General features: G+C 48.9%; 2 long non-coding RNA genes across 2 annotated transcripts; one reads left to right on the top strand and one right to left on the bottom strand.

Moving 5' to 3' along the window:
* Positions 1-3204: 3204 nt before the first annotated feature.
* LOC129715206 (uncharacterized) lies at positions 3205-4005 on the bottom strand. Its single transcript, XR_008726456.1, has 2 exons — positions 3672-4005; positions 3205-3580 (listed from the first exon to the last, which is right to left on the bottom strand). It is a non-coding gene; the product is annotated as an uncharacterized LOC129715206 (long non-coding RNA).
* Positions 4006-4058: 53 nt separating this feature from the next.
* Positions 4059-8927, top strand: LOC129715207 (uncharacterized). Its single transcript, XR_008726457.1, has 3 exons — positions 4059-4667; positions 7952-8218; positions 8417-8927. It is a non-coding gene; the product is annotated as an uncharacterized LOC129715207 (long non-coding RNA).
* Positions 8928-26503: the final 17576 nt, after the last annotated feature.

Raw genomic sequence — 26503 nt, 5'->3', positions numbered from 1 at the left:
AGGTGCAGGAGTAGGCCATTTACCCCTTCGAGCCTGCACCGCCATTCAATGTGATCATGGTTAATTTCCCCAATCAGTACCCTAATCCTGCCTTCTCCTCATATCCCCCGGATCTATCTGCCAACCACTTCTCTATCCATGTCAGCACTCTAGCCTCAAACCATGTGCCCTACTTTTGCCCACTAATCTCCTATGTGGGTCCTTATCAAATGCTTACTTGATATGGTCCAGATACACTGCATCCACTGGCTCTCCCTTGTGCATTTTCATAGAAAAACATAGAAACATAGAAAGTAGGTGCGAGAGCAGACCACCAGGTCCATCGAGCCCGCACCGCCATTCGCTCATGGCTGAACACTAAACAGACACACTTACCCACAAACAGTAGACACAAGACACAGAACACAAGACACTACCCTCCCCTTTATACCGCTATCACCCCTCTCCACCCCAAGAACCTCGTGAAGATTCCTTGGGAAGTAATCGAAATGGGAGGTAGCCAGTTTGGGGAGTAAGAGGAATGAGATGTAGCCAGTTTGGGGAATTAAAGGAAATGGGAGTTATCCCGCTTCGGGAGTAACAGACGGGATGTGGCCAACATTGCTAAGTAACGGTTGGGAGATAGACAGCTTGGGGGGAGTACGAGCAATGGGAAGTAGCCACCTTGGGGAATAAGGGGAATGGGAGGTAGCAGGTTTGGCTGTTAAGGAAAATAGGCGTTAGCCAGCTTGGGGAATGAAGGGAATGGGAGGTAGCCAGCGTGGGCAGTAAGGAATGGGAGTAAAGGGTGGGGAGTTTGCCAGCTGGAGGAAGTAAGGGGAATGGGAAGTTAATATCTTGGTGTAGTAAGAGGAATGGCAGGTTCCCACAGCCAGGACTTGTCTGTCGTCGTCCAACATGTTGACAGTATAGTCGCCCGACTCATCACAGAGTGCATCGTGTCGTCACTTGCAGGAATCGCCACGATGAGGCTTCTGTCATGATCCCCGCTTGGGGGCGTAAGGGATGGGAGGAAGACAGCTTGCGGCATAAGGAAAAAGGAGGTAGCCAGATAGGACGAATAAGGGATGGGGGTAACCAGCTTGGGGAGTAAATAAATCATGGGAGGTAGCTAGCTTGGGATAGTATGGGGAGAGGGAGGTAGATAACATGTGTGAGTAAAGGCGATTTGGAGGAAGCAAACTTGGGGTAGCCAGAGCTGGGAGGTAGACAGCTTGAGGGAGTAAAGGGAATAGTGGGTAGGGAACATGGTTGAGTAAGGGGCAAGGGAGGTAGTCTGATTTGGGGAGTAAGGGGTCGGAGGTAAAATGTTTTGGGGTGCAAGGGGAATGGGTGGTGGCCCGCTTGGGGGATAAAGGGGAATGTGAGGTAGCTAGCTTGGTAGGATAAGGGATGGAAGGTATCCAGATGGGCGAGTAATGTGAATGGGAGGAAGCCAACTTGCGGATTTAGGGATGGGACGTAGCCAGCTTGTTGGAGTAAGGGATGGGAGGAAGACAGCTTGGTGGATGGAGTGAGGGGAATGGGAGGCAGACCCAACTAGGGGGTTACGGGGATGGGAGGGAGGCAGCTTTGAAGATTAAGTGGAATGGGAGTTAACTATCTTGCGGGAAAGGGTAGTAGCCACCTTGGGCGAGTAAGGGATGGGACATAGTCAGTTTGGGAGATTAAGGGGACGGACAAAGCCAGATTAGAAGAGTAAGGGAAGGGAGGTGGCCAGCATTGGGGAGTAAGGGATGGGGGGAAACCACCTTGGGCGAGAAAGGAGAATCGGAAGATGCCAGCTTGGGGAAGTAAGGAGAATGTGAGGTAGCCCGCTTGGGGAGAGGTATGGGATGCGCGAGGCAACCAGCTTGGGGGGGGGGGGGGGGGGGGGGGGGGGGGAGGGGAGGTAGCCAGTGTGGAGGAGTAAGGAATGGGAGGTAGTTAATTTCCGTGCAGGAGAAAGGCAAATGGGAGCAAGCCAACTTTGGGGAGTAAGGGATGGGAGGCAGGAAGCATGGGGAGTAAGGGGGAATTGGAGTAACGCCGCTTGGGGGAGTAAGGGGTGAAAGGTGGCGAGCGTGTGGGAGCATGGGACGGAAGGTTTCCATCTTGGGGGGGGGGGGGGGGGAGGGAGCCAGCTTGGGGTAGTAAGGGGAAATGGGAGTTTCCCAGCTTGGGTACGTTCGTTCGCTCATGTGTCAGACAATGATGGCTTATGTCGTCGTCCAACATGTTGACAGAACATCGTACATCGTGTCGTTGCTTCCAGGGATCGCCACGCGGAGGCTTGTGACATGATCCCCGCTTGGTAGCCAGCTTTGGGTAGTAAGGGGAGTGGGTGGTAGACAGCTTGGGGTAGTAAGGGGAATGGGACGTAGCCAACATGGGGATGGGAGGCAGCCAGCTTGGGGGAGTTAGGATTGGGAGTGAGCCGGCTTAGGGGAGTAAGGAATGGGAGGTAGTAAGCCTGGGTGAGTAATGTAAAATGGTCGAAACCCAACGGTGGGAACAGGGATTGGAGGAAGGCAACTTGGGGGAGTAACGGATTTGAGGTAGCCAGCTTGGGGACGAAGGGATTAGGAGGTATCGAGCTTGGGGGAGTAAGGGATGGGAGGAAGAGAGATGGGGAGAAATGGATGGGAGATAGCTAGCTTGGTGGATTAAGGGATGGGAGGCAGATAGTTTGAGGAAGTAAGGGAAATCTGAGTAAGCAGGTATGGGTGAGTAAGGGATGGGAGGAAGACATCTGGGGGGAATAAGGGGTAGGAAGAAAGCAACTTGGGGAGTACAGGAAGGGAGGAAGCCAGCTTGGGGCGGGGACCAAGCGATGGGATGTAGCCAGCGTGTTGGAATGCGGCGAATGGCAAGATGCCACTTGGTGGAGTAATGGATTGGAAGTAGCCAGATTGGTGGAAAATAAGGCGAATGTGAGGAAGGCTGCTATGGGAGTAAGAGGGAAGCGTGTTAGCCAGCTTGGGGGAGTAATGGATGGAGGTAGGCAGCGTGGTGGGAGTAAGAAAATGGGAGTAAGCCAAACTGGAGGAATAAGGGATCGTTTTCAGTCAGCAGTGGGGAGTAAGGGATCGGATGTAGCTAGTAAGGGGTATTTGTGTAAGCCAACATGGGGTGTAAGGGGAGGGAGGAAGCCAGCTTGGGTGTTAGGGATGGGAGGGAGACTGCTTGAGGGAGCATGATGAATGGGTGGAGGCCAACTTGGTGTATGCCAATTTTATTCTTGACAAGAAGTTTGAACTGACAGATTTATGAATCTGACCCACACAAACTGTTGCCCCGCAACATTGATTACAGTGCGAGTCGGGTCGGGTTAGGTAGGCTCAGGTTGCTAAAATGGGAGTGGAAAAATGCCCATGATCCCCTCCATAGCGTACTACACGTCAGTCCATTGCATTTAGCAGGAGTAGCCTATCTTGCTCTGCTATAGGATCTTTGGTTGCTATATGATCTTTGCGCTAGAGGATGTTATTTAAGAAGGAAGTGCAGATCAAAGATCCTATAGCAGAACTCCGCTAGAGGACGTGTTTAAGAAGGAACTGCAGTTGCTGGAAAATCGAAGGTACACAAAAATCTGGAGAAACTCAGCGGGTGCAGCAGCCGAAACGTCACCTGTTTCCTTCGCTCCATAGATGCTGCTGCACCCGCTGAGTTTCTCCAGCATTTTTGTCAACCTCCGCAATAGGATCTTTGGTCCGCGGGTGTCACATGGGCCGCTCTGCGCCCGTGCTCGGATGGGAACAGCCGCCGCTCGGGCCCGCGTCCATCACCCACCCCCTCCTCCCAACGCGAGGGCGATTCTGCGGCCGGAGCCCGAGTCCTGCGGGGAGGGGGAGACGTCAGTGAGTGAGGGTGAAGGACCTCTAGGCGTCCGCTGGTCCTCCGACTTTAGCGCCTACCTGGCGGCAGGAGGCGGCGGTGCATCGTCTCTGGTCCTCCGACTTTAGCGCCAACCTGGCGGCAGGAGGCCGCGGTGCATCGTCTCTGGTCCTCCGAATTTAGCGCCTACCTGGCGGCAGGAGGCGGCGGTGCAGCGTATCGTCTCTGGTCCTCCGACTCTAACGCCTACCTGACGGCGGGAGGCCGCGGTGCATCGTCTCTGGTCCTCCGAATTTAGCGCCTACCTGGCGGCAGGAGGCGGCGGTGCAGCGTCCCTGGTCCTCCAACGTTATCGCCTACCTGGCGGCAGGAGGCCGCGGTGCAGCGTCTCTGGTCCTCCGACTTTAGCGCCTCCCTGGCAGCAGGAGGCAGCGGTGCAGCGTCCCTGGTCCTCCAACGTTATCGCCTACCTGGCGGCAGGAGGCAGCGGTGCAGCGTCTCTGGTCCTCCAACGTTAGCACCTACCTGGCAGCAGGAGGCCGCGGTGCAGCGTCTCTGGTCCTCCGCCTTAACGCCTACCTGGCAGCAGGAGGCCGCGGTGCAGCGTCTCTGGTCCTCTAACGTTAGCGCCTACCTGGTGGCAGGAGGCCGCGGTGCAGCGTCTCTGGTCCTCCAACGTTAGCACCTACCTGGCAGCAGGAGGCCGCGGTGCAGCGTCTCTGGTCCTCCGCCTTAACGCCTACCTGGCGGCGGGAGGCCGCGGTGCAGCGTCTCCGGTCAGCCAGCCTCGGCGCGGCCGGGGGGTTGAATTTAGTTTTCAAGAAGGAACTGCAGATGCTGGAAGATCGAAGGTACACAAAATTGCTGGAGAAACTCAACGGGTGCAACAGCATCTATGGTGCGAAGGAAATCGGCGACGTTTCGGGCCGAAACCCTTCTTCAGACCAAAGATCTCTTGGGTGAGGGGGAGAAGGAAGGAAAAAGGGAGGAGCCCGAGGGCGGGGGGGATGGGAGGAGACAGCTTGAGTGTTAAGGAAGGGGAGGAGACAGTAAGGGCTAGCAAAATTGGTAGAATTCTACTTTCATGCAAAATTGGGAGAATTCAACGTTCAAGCAAAATTGGGAGAATTCAACGTTCAAGCAAAATTGGGAGAATTCAACGTTGAGTTTAGTTTATTGTCACGTGTACCGTGGTACAGTGAAATGCGTTTTTGGTGCTTGCTAACCGGTCAGCAGAAAGACAACACATGATCACAATCGATCCGTCTGCAGGGTACGGGATGAAGGGAATAACGTTAGCTGCAAGACTTGTGTGACTCCAGTGCAGAGACAAGGTTTCTCCCTGTATAGGGTCAGAGGTGAAAGCAGAATTAGGTCATTCAGCCCATCAAGTCAACTCCACCATTCTATCATGGATGATCTATCTCTCCCTCCTAACTCCGTTCTCCTGCCTTCTCCCCATAAACCCTGACACCCGTATCTCGGTACACAAAACGGTAATGAACCAATATTAGGAGAAGGGGAGATGCCACGAGCCCTGGGTGTCCTTGTACATCAGTCACTGAAAGTAAACATGCAGGTGCAACAGGCAGTGAAGAAAGGGAATAGCATGGTGGCCTTCATTGTGAGAGGATTCAAGTCTAGGAGCAAAGAGTGCCTACTGCAGTTGTACAGGACCCTGATGAGCCCACACGTGGTGTATTGTGTGCATTTTTGTCTCTAAATTTGAGGATGGACATTTTTGATATTGAGTGAGTGCAGCTCCCGGGATGGCGGGACTGTGATATGATGAAAGAATGTGTCGACTGGGCTTGTATTCGCTGGAATTTAGAAAGATGAGAGGGAATCTTATTGAAACGTATAAAATTGTCAAAGGATAGGACAGGCTAGATGCAGGAAAGTTTTCCCGACGCTGGGGTCCAGAACCAGGGGTCACAGTTTAAGAATAAGGGGTAGGCCATTTTGGCGGCGCCGATCATCCGGGCACGGCGACGAGCCTCCCGCCCAAAGATCTTATAGCGGAGCTATAAGATCTTTGCTCCCGCCCGCACATGAGCTACTTGCGCCGTTATGTCAACCGCACGCACGGCGCACTTAAGTCACCGCCCATGCCGTTCCACAGAGTCATATGTGGGGTGAAAAACATTAAGGGAAGAAGGTCACAGTGCTGCAGTCACTCAGCAGAACAGGCAGCGTCTGTGGAGAACACGGAAAGGGGACATTTTTTGGTCTCGATTCTTCTGCTGCAGACCTGAAATGTCAACGCCTATCCATATTGACAAGAGATGCTGCCTGACCTGCTATATTACTCCAGCATTCTGTATCTTTTTGTGTATGAACCAGCATCCGCAGTTCCTTATGTCTGCGAAAGATAGGCACAACGTGCTGGAGAATAAAAATGTGCAACGTTTCAGGTTTCGGAACTATTGGCTACCTGTCGATGTTTCCGACGTTGGGGGAGTTAGGACTGAGATGGGGAAAACCCTTTTTTCGCCCAAAGTGTTGTGAATCTGTGGGATTCTCCACAGAAGGCAGTGGAGGACAATTCACTGGATATTTTCAAAAGAGTTAGTTTTAGCTATCAGTGCTAACATAATCTAGGGATTTCGGGAGAAAGCAGGAACGGGGACCTGATTCTGGATAGAAACATAGAACATAGAAATTAGGTGCAGGAGTAGGCCATTCGGCCCTTCGAGCCTGCACCGCCATTTAATATGATCATGGCTGATCATCCAACTCAGTATCCCGTACCTGCCTTCTCTCCATACCCTCTGATCCCCTTGGCCACAAGGGCCACATCTAACTCCCTCTTAAATATAGCCAATGAACTGGCCTCAACTACCCTCTGTGGCAGAGAGTTCCAGAGATTCACCACTCTCTGTGTGAAAAAAGTTCTCCTCATCTCGGTTTTAAAGGATTTCCCTCTTATCCTTAAGCTGTGACCCCTTGTCCTGGACTTCCCCAACATCGGGAACAATCTTCCTGCATCTAGCCTGTCCAACCCCTTAAGAATTTTGTAAGTTTCTATAAGATCCCCTCTCAATCTCCTAAATTCTAGAGAGTATAAACCAAGTCTATCCAGTCTTTCTTCATAAGACAGTCCTGACATCCCAGGAATCAGTCTGGTGAACCTTCTCTGCACTCCCTCTATGGCAATAATGTCCTTCCTCAGATTTGGAGACCAAAACTGCACGCAATACTCCAGGTGTGGTCTCACCAAGACCCTGTACAACTGCAGTAGAACCTCCCTGCTCCTATACTCAAATCCTCTTGCTATGAAAGCCAACATACCATTCGCTTTCTTTACTGCCTGCTGCACCTGCATGCCTACCTTCAATGACTGGTGTACCATGACACCCAGGTCTCGCTGCATCTCCCCCTTTCCCAATCGGCCACCGTTTAGATAATAATCTGCTTTCCCGTTTTTGCCACCAAAATGGATAACCTCACATTTATCCACATTAAACTGCATCTGCCAAACATTTGCCCACTCACCCAGCCTATCCAAGTCACCTTGCAGTCTCCTAGCATCCTCCTCACATCTAACACTGCCCCCCAGCTTAGTGTCATCAACAAACTTGGAGATATTGCCTTCAATTCCCTCATCCAGATCATTAATATATATTGTAAATAGCTGGGGTCCCAGTACTGAGCCTTGCGGTACCCCACTAGTCACTGCCTGCCATTGTGAAAAGGACCCGTTTACTCCTACTCTTTGCTTCCTGTTTGCCAGCCAGTTCTCTATCCACATCAATACTGAACCCCCAATGCCATGTGCTTTAAGTTTGTATACTAATCTCTTATGTAGGACCTTGTCGAAAGCCTTCTGGAAGTCCAGATACACCACATCCACTGGTTCTCCCCTATCCACGCTACTAGTTACATCCTCGAAAAATTCTATAAGATTCGTCAGACATGATTTACCTTTTGTAAATCCATGCTGACTTTGTCCAATGATTTCACCACTTTCCAAATGTGCTGCTATCCCATCTTTAATAACTGACTCTAGCAGTTTCCCCACTACCGATGTTAGGCTATGATCATATTGAATGGCTGGCTCGAAGAGCCGAATTGGCTACTCCTGCCACTGTTATCTATGTTTCTGTGAAACGTCACCTATCGACATTCCCCACAGATGCTGCCTAACCGGCTGAGTTACTCCAGCACTCTGTGACCTTTTTCGCAAGTTGCATGCCGCCCCCTACGCGACTCAGTGCCAATGACCGGTGGGGCAGTGCCGGCAGTCCCCCTCGGATTGGGGGTGATGTCAGGAGCCGGTCCTGAGAGCCAAGCTTGTGGCAGAAGTCACGGCACAAGGCGGGGTATGTAACGGCACAGGGCAGCTGGTTGGTGGACGTGCAGGTGGCAGCTTCACGCCGTGCCCGGACACTCGGCGCCTCAGGTCAGTGCGGCCCCTCTTCTCCCACTTGCCTCCTCAACCCCTCCTCGCCCCCCTCCCTCAGACCCCTCGCTCCCCTCCACCTGCCCCACTCAACCCCGCCCGCCCCCTTCCCTCCCTCCGTTCAAGTACTAACAATGTTCATGCGTTAGTAATGTCCTGTCTGCCAGCTTGTTGACTCTCTGTGTTCCCCTCCTGCAGGGTTTAGGAGCCGTTGCTGTGGACGGAGAGACGGGAACATGAGCGGCTATTGTGGGCAGCCAGGTTGCCGGTGACCCCACCCATCCCCCCCCTCCACAATCAGCTCGGGGCGTGAGCTGTGCTTCGAGGGGCTGCGCTTCGGTAGAGGACCACTTGCCGTGGCACAACAAGGAGAAGAGTTATGAGTGCGACGTGTGCGGCAAGGCCTGGCAGTACCCGAGCCGGCTGGGACCCGCCGGCTGGTGCACACAGTCGAGAAGCCCTATGGCTGCTTCACCTGCGGCAAGTACATTGCCCAATCGTCACGGTTATGGCAGTGCCAGCAGGTGCACAGCAGTGCAAATCTCAAAGCGCATTTCAGGTTGTGGTCTGTGATCAAATTTTACAGGCAACTTCCCTCTATTATTTTGTTGACACAACAGACATGTTCTTGCAACTTTATAAATTACTAGACCACGTGCAGACCCGTTGGGTGTGTCCCACCAACGTGCGGTTGTGTGGGGGGGGGGGGGGGGGGGGCGGCATGTAGCGTCACACACACACTAAACTATCCACCCCCCCGCACTCACGCTAATTACCCCCCTTGATATTATATTAATATTATTAATTTGCTCCTTTACCCCATAACCACCCTATCTATACTGACGCATAGCCAGTCACATTGACCAGAGAGAGGGGGAGGGGGGAGGAAGGGGGGAGCGAAGAGAGGGAGAGAGGGGGAGAGAGAGAGGAGGGAATTAGTGTGAGAGACAGTTTAAGAGAGTTTTGAAAAGTTTTCAGAAACTTTTGAGAAGGTTTTTAGAGAGTTTTGAAGAGATTGAGAGAGAGAGAGATGGAGAGAGAAAGGGAGTGTAGAGAGCGAGAGAGAGAGGGAGGGAGAGAGAGGGAGGGAGAGGGGAGGGGGGGAGAGGGAGGGGGGAGGGGGAGGGAGGAGGAGGAGGGAGGGGAGAGGGGGAGGAGGGAGGGGGGGAGAGGAGAGAGAGGAAGAGAGGAAGAGGGGGGGGAGAGGGGAGGAGAGAAGGGAGAGGGGGAGAGAGGGAGGGGGAGGGGAAGGGGAGAGAGAGAGAGGAGGAAGAGGGGGAGAGAGGGGGAGAGAGGGGGGAGGAAAAGAGAGGAGAGAGAGGGAAAGGGGGGGGAGAGAGAGGGGCGAAGAGGAGGGGGAGGTGGAGGGAGGGGGGGAGGGGAGGGGAGAGAGAGGGGAGGGAGAGAGAGGAGGGGGGAGGAAAGGGGGAAAGAGAGGGGGGGGGGGGGGGGGAGGAGAGGGGAAGAAGGAAGAAGGGGGGAGGGAGGGGGAAGGGGGAGGGAGAGGGAAAAAGGAGAGGGAAGGGGATTGGGGAGGAAGATAGAGAAGGTCTTCAGAGGGTGAGGGGGAGGGGAAAGGAGACGAAAGGGGGGGGTAGAGGGGTGGGGAGGGGGGGGGAGTTGGAAGAAGGGGGAACAAGGGGAGGAGGGGGAAAAGAGGGAGAGAAAAAAGGGAGGCAACCGGAGGGGAGAAGAGGAGGAGAGGAGGGAGAAAGAGGGGGGAGAAGGAGGAGAGAGAGGGGGAAGAAAGGGAGGTGGGGAGAGGAGAGAACGAGAGGAGGAGGGGGAGAATCAGGGGGGGGGGAGGAGGGAGCAAATGGGCTCAGGGATCTCTTTATCTAATTAAGAGGGAGGGGAAAGAACTGAAGAGGGAAAGGGGGAGGAGAGAAGGGGGTAGAAGAGGGGGGGCAGAGAGAGGAGGGGAGAGGAGGGGGGGTGAGGGAGAAAGAGGAGAGAGAGGAGGGGAGGGAGAGGGGAGGAAGGGAAGGGAGGGGGAAGAGCGAAGGGAGGGAGAGATTCCCTAAAGAGGGAGGGGGGGGGCAGAGAGAGGGGGGGATGGAGAGGGGAGAGGGGAAGGGAAAGAGGAGGGAGGGGGGGGGGGGGGGAGGGGATGAGAGGGGAGGGGGAGGAGGGAGAGGGAAGAAGGGGGAGAGGGGGAGGAGAGGAAAAAAAGAGGGGAAGGAAAGAGGAAGGGGGAAAGAGGGGGGAGAGAGTGAGGGGAGGGAGGAGAGGAGGGGGGAGGAGAGGAGAGGAGGAAAGGATGGATAAGAGAGGAGAGGAGAGTAGGGGGGAGGAGAGGAGAGGAGGAAAGGATGGAGAAGGGAGGGGAGGGGAGGAGAGGGGGAGGGGAGGGGGGAGGGGAAGGAGAAGGGAGGGGAGGAGGGGGAGGAGGAGAGAGGAAGAGAGGGGGAGGAAGGAGGAGGGATCAGGGAGGAGAGGGGGAGAGGGAGAGAGAGAGAGGGAGGGAGAGGAAAGAGAGAGTGAGGGAGGGAGGGGAGGGAGAGAGAGGTACAGAAAGAGGAAGAGAGAGAAGAAGAGAGGTGGAGGGGGAGAGAGGGAGAAGGGAGGAGGGAGGGGGGGGGATAGAGAGAGGAGGAGGAGAGAGGGGGGGGGAGAGGGAGGGGGAGAGGGGGAGGAGGAGGGGGGGAGAGGAGAGGGGGGAGAGGGAAAGGAGGGGGGGGGAAGAGAGGAGAAGGGGGGAGAGAGGAGAGGAGGGGAGAGGAACAGAGGGGAGGGGAAGACGAGGAGAGGTGAGGAGAGGAGCAGAGAGAGTGGGGGGGGATCCGGTGATGAGGGGGGGGGAAACACCAGAGGAGAGGGGAGAGAGGAGAGAAGAGGGGGGAGAGCAGAGGGAGGAAGGATAGGAGAGGGAGGGCAGGAGAGGAGAGGGAGGGGGGGGGAGGGAGGAAGAGGGAGAGGGAGGAAGGAGAGGGAGGGGGAGGGAGAGGGGAGAGAGGGGGGGAGAGGAGGGAGAAGGTGGGGAAGGTGGGAGAGAGAGAGAGAGACCTTTTTTTACTTCAACCCAAACAACAATTTGCAGGCAGTGCTTTTTTACCTCTAACCATATATTCATTTTCAAACCAAATTAAGGTTTCTCACAGTGCTGTAAACATTTGTCAGTGTCATTCAAAGCTCTGATTGAGGCACACCACTTGCAGAGACTGATTGAGGCACACCACTTCCTGGTTTTATAGTCGCTCCCCCTTCCTCCAGCAGGGGCAGCAGAGAGAATGGGGAATGGTGTAAAAACATTAATATCTCTGTCAATTTTCATCGACGGGAAACATCCTCGGCACTCACGCGGCGCAGGGGGGCTCTGAGCGAGGTGGCCAAAAAAGACGGCCGTAGGTGGCGGCGTACTCTCCGAAACCGCAGCTCAGAAAGCCGAAACCGGTCAAGAACAGAGTTTTAGTAATATAGACTAGACTAAGTGGGACCGTTGGGTCCCAGCATCACACGGGAGGGCTGGACACCCAATACAATATTCCCCAACTGCAGCAATTCCAATATTGCTGGCCAGTGGGAGGGGGGCTTTATGTTGCGCTAGTATGAGTGTTGTGGGCCGAAGGTACTGATTTCCAGAGGGCTAGTATGGAGTGTGTGGGCCGAATGGATTTTTGGGCTGGCAGCTCAATCACTGAGGCCTGGCAGTACAATCACTCGGACCTGGCAGGCTGGCGGCTGAGAAACTGCCAGAAATTGTGCCCAAAACAGGTGACAGACAGTAAGAGAGAGAAGGGGGAGAGTGTGGACTTAATGGATTATTGGGCTGGCAGTTCACTAACTCACGGCTCGTGGACTGGCAGTGCAGTCACTCACGCCTGGTATGCTGGCAGTTCACTCAGTCATCCCACCTACCTTCACCCCCCCTCCCACTCTGCTCTTTGCCATTCCCCTCCCACCCACACATTCAGTGCATCTCCAAACAATCTCCCCTCCATGCACTCTTAGTGGCTCTCCCACAGAGCAGCCATTCCTGCCTATTAGGTTCTATTGTGATGAAGAACACACAGCATTAAAAGTGCAAAAAGGTTTTATTAAAGTTTAAAATGTGAATGACTCTTAAAATATAAGAACAATTTAAATTTTAAAGATGAGATTTATTAAGTTTTTACTTGTTGTGTCTTGTTGCGTCTTGTTGTGTTCTGCTGTTCACTGCCTCTTGATGACTATTTCCTGTTGATAAAAAGAGACAATTTTAATATAGAGAAAGCCAGCGATCAGATTTTAAGAAGGAAAATCTGAGAATTTACCTCAGAAGTCATCATTCAACGAAGCACGCTATTAATGACATCATTCTTGGGCGATGTTCCATCCTTCAGGAAACCTTTGACATTTCCCTTCATATTTCTGTTGAGCTAGTATGTTGGGGCAAAGGTACTGGTTTCGAGAGGGCTAGTATGGAGTTTGTTGGCAGAATGGATTTTTGGGCGGACAGCTCAGTCACTGAGGCCTGTACTGGCAGGGGGGCACCAAAATGCTTGGTGTTGCTGAAGACATCTGGAAGAGTTCTGTCCACAACTTCAAAGCATTCTCTCCTAATCATTGGACATTCATCCCAAACAATGACTTTCACTTGCCTCGTGAAATGTGCCGTCTCAGAGTTCTTCTCGATGTTGCACAATGTATCCTCGGCCACTTGGATGGATATTTGGAATCGAGAATGTGTCGTTCTTCCACCAGGCAGAAATGTAGCTGCTATCCTAGAGGATACTACAGCAATAGCCACATCACATAACATTTCCTGACATGATGTTCAAAAAGCAGCCCAGAAACAATGTCAGTTGTTAATGAACACTGAAGATTTTGTGGAAAACATTTTTTTTGAGGTAGGGGCTCTCAGGGTGGGGTGGGGGGTGGTAAACATCGTGCAGCCAAGGGAGGGGCACAGTTTCTGGTGGGGGTTCTCGTGAGCTGATGAGAAATGTGTGGGGGAGGGCTCATGCAGGGGATGAGGGCGGCTTCAGTAGGGGGTGCATCTATTGCCAGGCGGATGTGGGGCATGTCAGTGGAGGAGAGGGGGCAGTGAGCGATTTACTCATTATCTGTGGACTCACTCACTGCCTTGGGATTGACTCATGCCCTTTAGACTGATTGACTCTCACGGCTTGTGGACTGACTGACGCCCAACTTCTGGAGTCACATCCGACTATTGTAAACTGAAAACGGTAACATCTACATTGAGGAACAGCTTCTTCCTGACAGCCATCACGCTAATAAACTTAACAAATAAGCTCTGAACTACGATATACTATTGTTTCACACACACACATATATATTCACACGCACTCACACATATATTCATACACACACATTCACTCATACGTACACACACACATATATTCATACACACACACACACACACATACACACACATATTCACACACACAGACACATTCTCACACATATTCACACATTCTCATACACATATTCGCAAACAGACTCATTCACGCACACACAAACTCAATCACACACACACACACACTCACTCACACACACACACAGACTTAATCACACACACATATATACGGACTCATCCCCCACCTCAAGACACTGCCCTATGGGTGGTAAATGTCGTGCAGCCAAGGGCAGCTTCAGGCGGGGGTTGTCGTGAACTGATGAGAAGGGGATGGGGTGTCCTCATGCAAGGGATGTGGACGGCTTCAGTAGGGGGTGCATCCTATAGCCAGGCGGAGGGCAGCGTCTTGAGGTGTCAGTGGAGTAGAGGGGGCAGTGAGCGATTTATTCATGACGTGTGGACTCACTGCCCTGGGATTAACTCATGGCCTTTGGACTGACTCTCACAGCTTGTGGACTGACTGATGCCCGACTTCTGGAGTCACGTCCGACTTATGTAAACTGAAAACTGTAACATCTACATTGAGGAACAGCTTCTTCCTGACAGCCATCACACTATTAAACTTAACAAATAAGCTCTGAACTACAAAATATTATATTATTTCAAACACACATATATATTCACATGAACTCACACACATATGCACACACACATATAATCGCTCACACATATTCACTCACACACATATTCAGACACACACACACACACTCACACACATATTCAGACACACACATGTACACACATACATATAGACACACGCACATATTCACACACACACACATTCACACACACATGTAAATATTCACACACACATATGTATTCACACACACACAGGGAGGTTTCACGGCAGTCGGGTCACGACCCATGACCCGTACTGTTGCTACGCTACACCAAATGGATTACACGCGATGTACTGCAGGTAGGCACTTACCATCGTTTCCAACTCCATGTTCCAGGGAGATGCTAACCGAATTTCGTTGTCTCTGTTTACTGTACACGGACAACGACAATTAAAGTTGAAACTGAATCTGAATCTGAACCTGAACATAGCGGATCCGTTAAAACCCGCCGAATATGTCCATTTTTGAGCTGCAAATAATTATGGATATCGGGATGAGCATGTGAGACATTTAGCCAACTTCAGAATTCCAAAAGTGAGGAGAAATGACAATAGATAGAAGTGAGAGCTGAAGGGACAATAAACAGCGTGCTTAGCGAACATTGGCCGTTTGCTCACTACATTTCATCAACACTAAAGCATTATTTGTGTTTTTTCTTGATTCCTTTGACATCAAAAAGTTTCTGAAGTGATAAATCTGGCTGTATTTCTTTTTTAATAAATCGCCCATGGTTCTCAAGTGGGTTTTTACGTACAAAATGAAAACGCATCTGAAGAAAAATTTACAGCCAGATTTATCACTTCTGAGAATTTTTAAATACCAAAGGAATCAAGAAAAAACACGAATAATGCCTTACTATTGATGAAATGCAGTGAGCAAACACGATAATTCCAATATTTTCAATTACGATATCTGCACAGCAATCTTTACCAAGCACTTTAGCTGCTGATGTCCCTTCAATTCTCGCATCCCTTTACCTTCATTTCATTTCACGTTTGGAATTCTAATGTTGGGTACATGTCTCTCACACTTACTCCAACTTCCACATTTTTTTTCAGAGCACAAATTCAACATTTTGGCGGTTTTTAACAGATAGGAAAGTACGCGTTTCTTGCATTAATAACATATACTGGAAGTGACGGATGTCTTCAGACGGTTTGAGCGGCTCCGTGCGTCAAGTCCTATTACCTTGTGACCTTACGTGCAAACCCCTATTCACACACACACTCACGCAAACACACATATATATTCTCACACACATATATATATTCGCACACATATATATTCAAACACACACATATATATTCACACACACATATTCACACACAAACACACACATATATATTCGCACATACATATATTCACATACACATATATTCACACACTCACACATATTCACACACACACATATATTCACATTCAAACATATCTCTGCACATTTATTGCCTGCCAGCCCATTGTGGCGCCTATCTCTCTCTCTCTCTCTCTCTCTCTGTATCTTTCGTGTGTCTTTGTCGCTGCAGGCACCATTAGCCAGCAGCTTCAGCGATAGTCTGTGGCGGGGGGGGGGGGGGGGGGGGGCTTACATAATCGGCTATAAACTGTGCAAAATGAAACACAAATCAATACTGTTTGTGCTACAATATAAATCTCCAACACACCCGTATTACTTTCCGGACACAATTCCTCCTTTTATTATACACACATTCACAATTGCAGATTTTGCTGAAACACAACTGCCAAACACTCACCAGCTCTGTAACATTATCTAACACCTCGTGCACATCTGTTACATATGCTACATATTCATTGTAGCAGTCCCAACCTCCTGCACTACTTTGTATCAGGCACACTCACCACACACACACACACTGTGATTAGGTATGTAAGCACTTTTAGTATCACTACGCCACACAGACAAAGCAGCTGAATAAAGGAGTACAGTAAGGCACTGAAACAACCTGAATTGTGTCGTTTATTATCAGGATATCAAACACGAAGACACAACATGGTGGCAGCGGTGACTTTCGAGTAAAAAAAACCGCGCTATTGTGAATCGCTATTGGGAATTAGGAACAGCGGCTGCAGAGAAATTGATTTTTTTTGTGCACCCACCTAACAACACAAGATGGCGGCCTCCACAGTGGCTGTTGCTGCAGCAATGAACCTCCACCCTACGATGAACTGGGACGCCGATGATGTGGGGGAGGCGTTCAAGAAATTCAAACAAAAGAGCCAGCTGGCATTCAAAAGCTTCCTGAAAGGAACTGCAGATGAAGAGAAGGTCAGTTATATTTTACTATGGCTCGGGGAGAAGGGTCTAGACATTTTTAACAGTTGGAGCTTAACAGAGCCCGACTGCAATAATCCGGGAATAGTCCTTGAAAGGTTTGCGAACCATATGGAGCCCAAATCAAACCACAGAATCCATCGGTATGAGTTCCAAGGGCTAAGACAAGACCCACAAGAAACAACCGACACTTTCCTGTCGAGACTAAGGAACGTGGCCAAGAAATGCAGATTTGGTGATGAAGAGGACAGAATTGTCGACCAGCTAATATGGGGGTGCGCCCACCAAGAGGTCCAAAAGTCCCTAATAGGGAAAGACACCCTCAACCTAAAAGACGCCGTAGATGCTGCCAGAGCTTTCGAAGCCACAAGGAAACAAATGTCCTCCCTCTCCCTTCAAGTTGGCCCATCTCAGAGCAGCACCAGAGTGAATATAGACGCTCTCTCAAAACGTGACCCTGGCTCCACCTTAAAGGCTCCAAAGCAGAAATTTTCTAGGCATGCAAACAAACAAGCAAGCCAAAGAAGCTGCTGGAACTGCGGTACAGAGCATGCATTTGATGATCGCAGGGAGTGCCCAGCATACGGGACTACCTGCAACTCCTGTGGGAGGCCTAACCACTGGAAGAAAATGTGTAGGTCAACAAAATCATACAGCACCAAGCCAAAGCAGCAATGGTCAAAGAACGATAGGAATACGAGAAGGAAACAAATACACGCACACGTCCAACAGGAAGAGGAGATAACCTCAGATACCTCTGAGGAAGAATTCCTTTCCGTTGGGACCATTGACGTCCACGAAATGGGAAACAGCAAACCACATAGCAACAGAGATGAAGCATATACTATAATACAACTACAGAAAAAAGTGGGAAAGAAAAAAACAACGATTAATCTAAGGCTCAAAATTGATACTGGAGCCCAGAGCAATATCTTACCAGTCAATCTTTACGGAAAGATATTCCCTGAACACATGACAAAAGATGGCAGCGTCAGGAAAGGAATCCTTGGAAGTAGCGATGTAGTCCTAGCTGCATACGGAGGTTCCATAATCCCACAGCTAGGCAAAACAATAATAGCAGGAACATACAAAGGGAAAGAAGTGAAATGCCCCTTCTACATCACTAAATCGAAAGGACCTGCTATTCTCGGCCTGAACACGTGCCAAAGACTGAAGATTGTGTCAATCAACCATGAAATCAAGACAAACTCCTGCAGAATTGACAGAAACATACCCATCAAAAACCGGCCGCCCATCAGGAACAAAGAAGAATTGATTGACATGTACCCAGAGTGTTTTGACGATACCGTTGGTTGTTTTGAGGAATACGAATACCATATCACAGTAGACCCCAGTGTGAAACCAGTGATCCACCCACCCCGCCGTGTTCCCCTTGAACTGAAAGAGAGGCTAAGGGAACAACTAAACGAAATGGAAAAAAAAGGGCATCATCACAGCAATAACTAAACCAACTGATTGGGTAAATTCAATTGTTGTCAAAGAAAAGCCAAACGGAAAACTAAGGATATGCCTTGATCCCAGGGATCTGAACAATGCATTGAAGCGCGACCATTATCCAACTCCAACCCTTGAAGAGATCACACCAGCACTGGCCGGTTCCAAGGTGTTCAGCAAGCTGGATGCTAGCAATGGATATTGGAACATCAAAATAGACCGAGAGTCATCAATGCTCACCACTTTCAACACGCCATTTGGCAGATTCAGATTCAACAGGCTCCCATTCGGGCTGAAGGTGAGTCAAGATGTCTTCCAGCGGAAAATAGATGAAACATACAAAGGCTGTAAAGGGGCAATCGGGATAGCAGATGATATCCAAGTATACGGCAGAGATGAAAACACGCATGATTACAACCTCCATGAGGCTATGGAAAAAACTCGAAGAGCCGGCATAAAGCTCAATGCAGACAAATGCATAATCAAAGAAAGGGAGTGCAAATTCTTTGGACTGATTTACTCTGCAGAAGGAGTGAAACCGGACCCTACAAAAGTGGATGCTATCAACCACATGGAGGAACCCAAAGACAAGAAACAGCTAAGAAGTTTCCTAGGGCTCATACAATACATGGGAGTCTTCATACCTAAGCTTGCTAATCACACAGCAAATCTCCGTGAATTGATGAAAGACGACGCTGAATTTGATTGGTGTGCTTCACATAGCCAAGATTTTGGGGAAATAAAACAACTCATCAGCAAAGAAACGATCCTGCAGTACTATGACAGACAGAAACCTGTAACACTCCAAGTTGATGCCTCCATGAGAGGAGTTGGAGCAGTACTGATACAAAATGGCCGACCTATTGCGTATGCATCCAAAGCACTCACTCCTACAGAATCAAGGTACGCAAACATAGAGAGAGAACTCTTAGCAGTAGTCTATGGCTGCGAGAAATTTCACACTTACCTATATGGAAGGTATTTCGACATTGAAACAGACCACCGCCCTCTAGAACAAATCGAAAAAAAAAACCTCACCAAAGCACCAGCCAGACTACAGAGACTATTACTGAGGCTACAGCACTACGACTACAACATCAGATACAAGCCAGGAAAAGACCTGCTGCTAGCTGACGCCCTATCCAGACTATCAACACATGACAAACAAGAGATGGAAGGGCTGAGCATAAAGATCCACCACATTGTGAGTGTGACAAGCGTGAAGCTGGAACAGATCAAAGAGGAAACAGCCAGAGATGAAGAACTCCAGCTCCTCACCCAAATGGTAATACAGGGGTGGCCAGAAAAGAGACAACAAGTTCAGCCTCTCCTCCGCGAATACTGGACCATCCGTGATGATATTTCGGTAGAGAATGGAGTCCTGATGGCCGGATCACGAATCATCATACCCAAGTCCATGCAAAAAGAAATCCTCGAAAAGATCCACCAGGGACACTTAGGAATGGAAAAGTGCAGACTCCGTGCTAAATCCGCTGTGTACTGGATAGGCATGTACAAGGACATAGAAAAGCTGGTATCTACATGCCACATATGCCAAAAATACAGGAATTCACAACAGAAGGAGGAAATGACACCCAGTGATATCCCAAGCCGGCCATGGCAAACCATCGGAGCAGACCTGTTCACAGAGAACCAGCAATGGTATTTGATTATGGCCTGCTACTACTCCAAATTCCCATTTGTGAGAAACGTAAAGGATTTGAAAGCTAAAACAATTGTGTCAATTGTTAGAGGGTTGTTTGCAGAGCAAGGAATACCTGAGCAGATCGTATGTGACAATGGAACCCAATTCACATCTCGGGAATTCAGAGAGCTAGCCACCGAATACGGGTTCAAAATCACAACATCTTCACCACATTACCCAAAGGGCCATGGGTTTATTGAAAGGCAAGTACAGACAGCCAAGAAAACACTAATAAAATGCCGAGAGGCAAAGGAGATTCCAAACCTGGCACTTTTATCCTTACGGGCAACTCCACTAAAGGCTGACATGAAGTCTCCTGCAGAAATGCTAAATGGCAGGAAATACAAAACCACCCTGCCAAGCAAAATCCAACCCCCTATCGACCAAGAAGAAACAAGGGCAAAATTGGCAGCTGTCCAGGAGGAGGGGCTGAAACAATACAACAAAAATGCACAGTACTTGCCTGAACTATTTCAAGGCCAAAACGTACATGCTCAGGATCCAACAACAAAGAAATGGACCCCAGCACAAATCACCAGCAGGGCTGGAACCCCAAAATCATATATCATAGAGACAGAACCGGGCAGGCAGTTGAGACGAAACAGAATTCACATCCGCCCGACACCTGAAATGTCAACACCTGCAACTTCAAAGACAACACCAGCAACTCCTAGGACACCACCCACAGCAGCAGCAACACCTACCATTGATGACAACACATTCTCACAAACTGCTACCAGTGAGTCATATAGTCAACCAGCACCAACCAATGGCCAGGAAACAACTCAACAAGTTACCAATACATCGAGTGCAACGCTGCAGGCAACAACCAGATCTACTAGATCCAGGAGCAACATCTTACCCCCAGCGCGTTATCGCTAGCACTGGAAGGGACAAGTCACGCCAAGACATGACTCTTGACTGGCTACGCACTACCTGAAAGAAAACAAGCTGCCATTATATATTTTGTTGTGTAGTATAGTAGAAAGCAGAATGCCATGAATGTGGGCAGAATAATCCCACGGTATCTGCTACAGGATTGCCACCCTCGCTCTGGCAATCCTCTAGTGTCACTAATTTTTGTTCCTTTCTTTTGAGAAGGGGGGATGTTACATATGCTACATATTCATTGTAGCAGTCCCAACCTCCTGCACTACTTTGTATCAGGCACACTCACCACACACACACACACACACTGTGATTAGGTATGTAAGCACTTTTAGTATCACTACGCCACACAGACAAAGCAGCTGAATAAAGGAGTACAGTAAGGCACTGAAACAACCTGAATTGTGTCGTTTATTATCAGGATATCAAACACGAAGACACAACAACATCTTCAGCGCCATCTTGCCTCCGACCGGAAATTACGTAATCGCCACCATCTTACCGATCGCCGGAAATGAAGTGATCGTCGCCATCTTACCATTCATTGGAAATGACGTAATTGCCGCCATCTTCAAACCGCCAAAATCACAAAATGTCCGCCAATTTTAAATTTAAACAGTTTGATCGAAATAAAAAGCTTCTTTCGCGCATTACTCGCCTGAAAATGTTGCAACAAATGCATTTCAATTTACATCACCATTTCAAACACAATAGACATCATGCTTTAGTTACCTGAAAACCGGTGCAACCATTTTAAAATCCAAGAGAAACAAATTTACAAAACGCTTTATAACAATACCAAATGGTTTTTATTTTCAATTCACAGTGCAAACACAATATAGACAGAAAAATATACAAATGCAAATGCTTTTTATTTTCAATCCACAGTTCAAATATAGATAGTAGACAAATATACAAACTCTTTCCAACAAAATGCCCAGAGACTTCAGAGCATGGTGAATAACATACAGATCAATTGGCTGAAAAAGCACTCACCTGGGAGCAGAGCAGCAGCTCAGAGAGCCGTGACCCTTTCACTTTGTGGCCGGCAAGAAAGTGAGTTGAAGCGGGACGCTCCCGGGTTTTATAGCCCCTCCCGTCCCCTGCCGCCAGTGGGGGCAGCAGTGAGAATGGGGAATGATGTAAAAACATTAATATCTCGGTCATATTTCATCGAGGGGAAAAATCCTCGGCACACATGCGGCAGAGGGGGGCTCTGAGGGAGGTGGCCAAAAATGACGGCCGTAGGTGGCGGCGTTCTCTCGGAAATCGCAGCACAGATCGGGAAAAGCGGTCAAGAACTGAGTTTTAGTAATATAGATAACACACACAATTATATTTCTTTTGATCCAATGATGAAATTTATTTCAGACTAGACAAGGGACATTAAATAAGAAACACTGTAAACCTCCCCACAACTTCACACACACTAGGACTTATAACACCCCCCCCCCCCCCCCCCCGACACTCCCTCGCCTGCCCCCCACACTACAATGTCTCCCCCCCCTCCTATGCCCCTCCCCGCTGCCCTGCACCCCCTCTCCCCCGGGTCCCACACGCACTCCCTCTCCCCGGGCCCCACACCCCCTCTCCCCGGGCCCCACACACACAACCTCCTCCCGGGCCCCACACCCCCTCTCCCCGGGACACACACACTCCATCTCCCCGGGCCCCACACCCCTTCTCCCCGGCCCCACACCCCTTCTCCCCGGCCCCGCACCCCCTCTCCCCGGGCCCCACACACACCCCCACTCCCCGGGCCCCCACACACACCCCTTTCCCTGGGCCCCACCCACACCCCCTCTCCCCGGGCCCCGCACCCCTTCTCCCCGGGCCCCGCACCCCCTCTCCCCGGGCCCCCACACATACCCCCCACTCCCCGGGCCCCACACACACCGCTTTCCCCTGGGCCCCACCCACACCCCTCTCCCCGGGCCCTGCACCCCCTCTCTCCGGGCTCCACACACATCCCCTCTCCCTGGGCCCCACACACACCCCTTCCCCCCGGGCCCCACACCCCTTCTCCCCGGGGCCCCACACACACACTCCCTCTCCCCGGGCCCCACACACACCCCCCTCTCCCCAGGGCCCCACACCCCTCTCCTCCCCCAACCCCCACACCCCCTCTCCCCGGACCCCACACACACCCCCACTCCCCGGGCCCCACACTCTCTCTCCCCCGGGCCCCACACACACCCCCTCTCCCCAGGCCCCACACTCCCTCTACCCGGGCCCCACACTCCCTCTCCCCGCTGTGGGAAAAAAAATATTTGGCTGGAACAAAATGGTGGAGCAAGATGGCGAAACAAGATGGCGGGGGTTGGTTGCTAAAATGGGTGAGAGTAACCCACCTTGATCTGCTATAAGATCTTTGGTGCGGACTTCACGTCAGGTCATTGTATTTCGCAGGAGTGGACCATCTTGCGCGCTATAAGATCTTTGCTCCAACTGATTTCATTACTCTAGGGCGGGGCCCCCTTAGGGGCCCAATTGGGAGAAATAGGTCCTATCGGCTAAAGGCCGGCCCTGACCGGGTAACTACCGGGATCGAGGCGCAAACACGCAACCTTGCGGCCACCAGCCGAGCACTCCACCACTGAACCACTTGTTAAAATCTACGCTAAAAACCTTCGGTTCGGAAAACCGAAAAATCCCAAAATCCGAGAAGTGTCTGGTCCCAAGGCATTTGGATAAAAGGTTGTGCACCTGTATACGTTGTTTTGCTGTTATAAACCCATAATTGAAAAATGAGCTTTGGTGTGTATTTAATTTGTTCCCGTCTCCACTTACTCCAAATATAATAATTTCAGTGTTAAGTTCCATTTTTGTTTTAAATAGCTTTGAGAATATATCAAATATATCACACCAAAATGTATAAAGTTTTGTACAAGAGACAAATGAGTGCGTAATATTAGCATTTTGAGAAAGACATTTATCACAAATGGGAGAAATATTTGGATAAAATTTATTCAACCTAGTTTTGGAATAATATAATCTAGGTAATATTCTAAATTGAATTAAATTATGTCTAGCGTTGATCGAACATTTATGTATATGTATCAAATATTTTCCCATGATTCTTTTGAGATTTTTATCATTAATTATTTTTCCCAGTCTTCTCTAATTGCCTCTGTTGATGGCAATTCTATGTTTAAAATACTGTTATACAAGTATGATACTATTTTTTTTTTACTCCGCATTGATATTCATTACTTCTTCCAGTGGGTCTAAAATTATACTTTGGAATCTTGGAATATATTTCTTCATAAAGTCACATACCTGTAGGTATTTAAAATATTGATTGTTATTCAATTTAAATTTTAATTTTAGTTGTTGAAATGAAATAAAATTTCCCAATTCATATAAATCACCTACCTTTTTTAATTCCCACTTTTTCCCATTGTTCATATGTTTTATCCATACCAGATCGTTTAAATACTGGGTTATTCACTATTGGTGTTACCACTGATAAATTTCTTAATTTTAAAGTTATGTTTATTTGTTTCCAGATTCATATTGTATTTTGTATAATTGGATTCTTCTTATATAACATATTATTCAGCTTTATTGGGGACAAGATTATCACTCCTAGATCGTATGGGGCGCAATCCTCTTTCTCCATTCTTATCCATTCCAACTGTTGAGCAGAACTGTCCAACCAATAAATTATATTCTTAATATGTACGGCCCAATAATAGTATAGCATTTAATTTTGACATCGAGAAATGCCGTAATGATATAGTAACTTATTGTAAGTTTATTTGCAGGTTACAAAATTAGTCATGACTAAAAACGTATATCCACTGTGCAATGGTGACAGCTACACATTTCAGAATTGGGACTGTCACGCGTTAGGCTGTTGTCATTGTGAAATTAACTTCAAGCAATGACTAACTAAAAACTGATAAAAGCCATCATACGCTGAAGGATTCCAAGTGCTTGAGAAACTCAGCAGGTCAGGCAGCATCCCTGGACAACATGGATAGGTGACGTTTCAGGTCTCACCCTTTCTCAGACTGATTGTCGGGGGGGGGGGGGGGGGGGGGGAATGATGCCGAATGAGGAAGTAAAAAGGGTGCTGTCAGGGGCCTTGTATCTTAGTCATAGAGTCATACAGCGTCAACTAAGTTACCCCTCAGTTTCTAATTAAATCTCTGGATTTCAATTCCCCTACTCTGGGAAAAAGATTGTGTTTACCTAATCCATTCCTCTCGTGGTTTTATACCTCTATAATATCACCCCTCATCCTCCTGCACTCCAAGGAACAAAGTCTTAGCCTGCTCAATCTCTCCCGACAATTCAGTCCCTCGAGTTCTGGTAAATCTTCTTAGAACCCATTCAAGCTTGACAACATCTTTCCAATAACATGGTGACCAAAACTGAACACAATACTCTAAATGTGGCCTCATTTCACCTCATAGAACTGTAACATTTTGCTATTTTTAGATCTTGACTGACAAGATTAAAGCCCAGGTGTCACAAAGAACGTCTTTGGGTTGATCTGTGAACAGCGAACAAAACAGGCAGGAAGGACATGATACTTCAACCAATGCTGTACAAAGTTATCTGGATAATAAAGGAATTCTATGATTTGCGAGAACATATAAATAATAGTTCGATAAAGCTTGTGTGCAGATTTTGGTCGGAATGAGGATGTCATCAGGACTTGAGGTCCTGAGCTATAGGGAGAGGCTGGGCAAGCTGGCACTTTATTCCTTAGAGTGCAGGAGGATGAGGGGTGATTTTATAACGGCATAGAGTAGATGCATTGTGTCTTTTACCCAGAATAGTGGAGTTCAAGAACACGGGGACATAGGTTTAAGGTGCGAAGGGAAAGATTTAATAGGAATCTGAGTGCCAACTTTTTCAGAGGTTGATGGGTAAATGGAACAAGCTGCCAGAGGAGGTAGTTGAGGCAGGTATTATAACAACTTTAAAAAAATATATTTGGACATGTATGTGGATAGGTACGGTTTAGACAAGGACATGTGCCAAATGCAGCCAGATGGGACTAATGTAGATGGAACATCCTGGTTGACATGGGAAGGTTGGCCTGAAAAGGACCTGTTTCAATGATGTGTAACTTGGTGGCTCTGTGAAGCAACATAGAGGCTAAACCATTAGTTTAAAAAAAGGTTAATACAATTCACAGTGTCTCAGTGCCACCAAATGAATTAAAAATGCATTAATATTTTTTCTCAATATCATTGCTTACCATATCCATATAATGATGTAGCTGTTAAGCTGCTGCCTCACAGCACTAGAAACCTTGTTTTTATCCAGACCCCAGTTGCTGTCTGTGTGGAGTTTGCATGTTCTCCATGTGACTGGATGGGTTTTCTCTGGGTGCTTCGGTTTCCTCCCGCATCCTAAAGTTGCGCAGGTTTGTAGATTGATTGGCATCTGTAAATTGCCCCTAATGTGTCGGGAGCGGATGAGAAAGTGGGAGAACATAGAACTAGTGAGAATGAGTGATCAATAAGCAGTGTGGACTCAGTGGGCCAATGGGCCTGTTTCCATGCTATATCACTAAGATAAATGAATTGCCATTCAAACCACTTTACAGAGGATTTCACTGGGTTAGTTTTACTTTGCTGAAAACAAGATTTTGTACATGTGGTAGGCGGTAATGCCATCTTTATGGGCTGTGCAATGATCTTACAGAATTGAATTAAATTTATAAATTAAAAGGCCATAAACTTTAGAAAATGATTAGTAATTTGATAATGCGAAAATGTAAAAAATCCAGGTTGGATTATGGAGAGATTTGAAACAAGGATGTGAGTTTCAGTAGAAAAAATGGACTTCAGATACTGGTTTACAGAAAACATGTACAAAGTGCTGGAGTAACTCAACAGGTCAGGCAGCATCTCTGGAGAACATGGAGAGGTGACGTTTCAGGTCAGGGCCCTTCTGTGGACAAATAACTTCAGATGGGAGTTTTTATTTAGTTAGTTTAGTTTATTGT

The sequence above is a fragment of the Leucoraja erinacea genome, unplaced genomic scaffold, assembly GCF_028641065.1.
Source record: "Leucoraja erinacea ecotype New England unplaced genomic scaffold, Leri_hhj_1 Leri_1059S, whole genome shotgun sequence".
NCBI classification, from domain to species: Eukaryota; Metazoa; Chordata; class Chondrichthyes; order Rajiformes; family Rajidae; genus Leucoraja; species Leucoraja erinaceus.
This window is presented reverse-complemented; position numbering and strand designations above follow the sequence as displayed.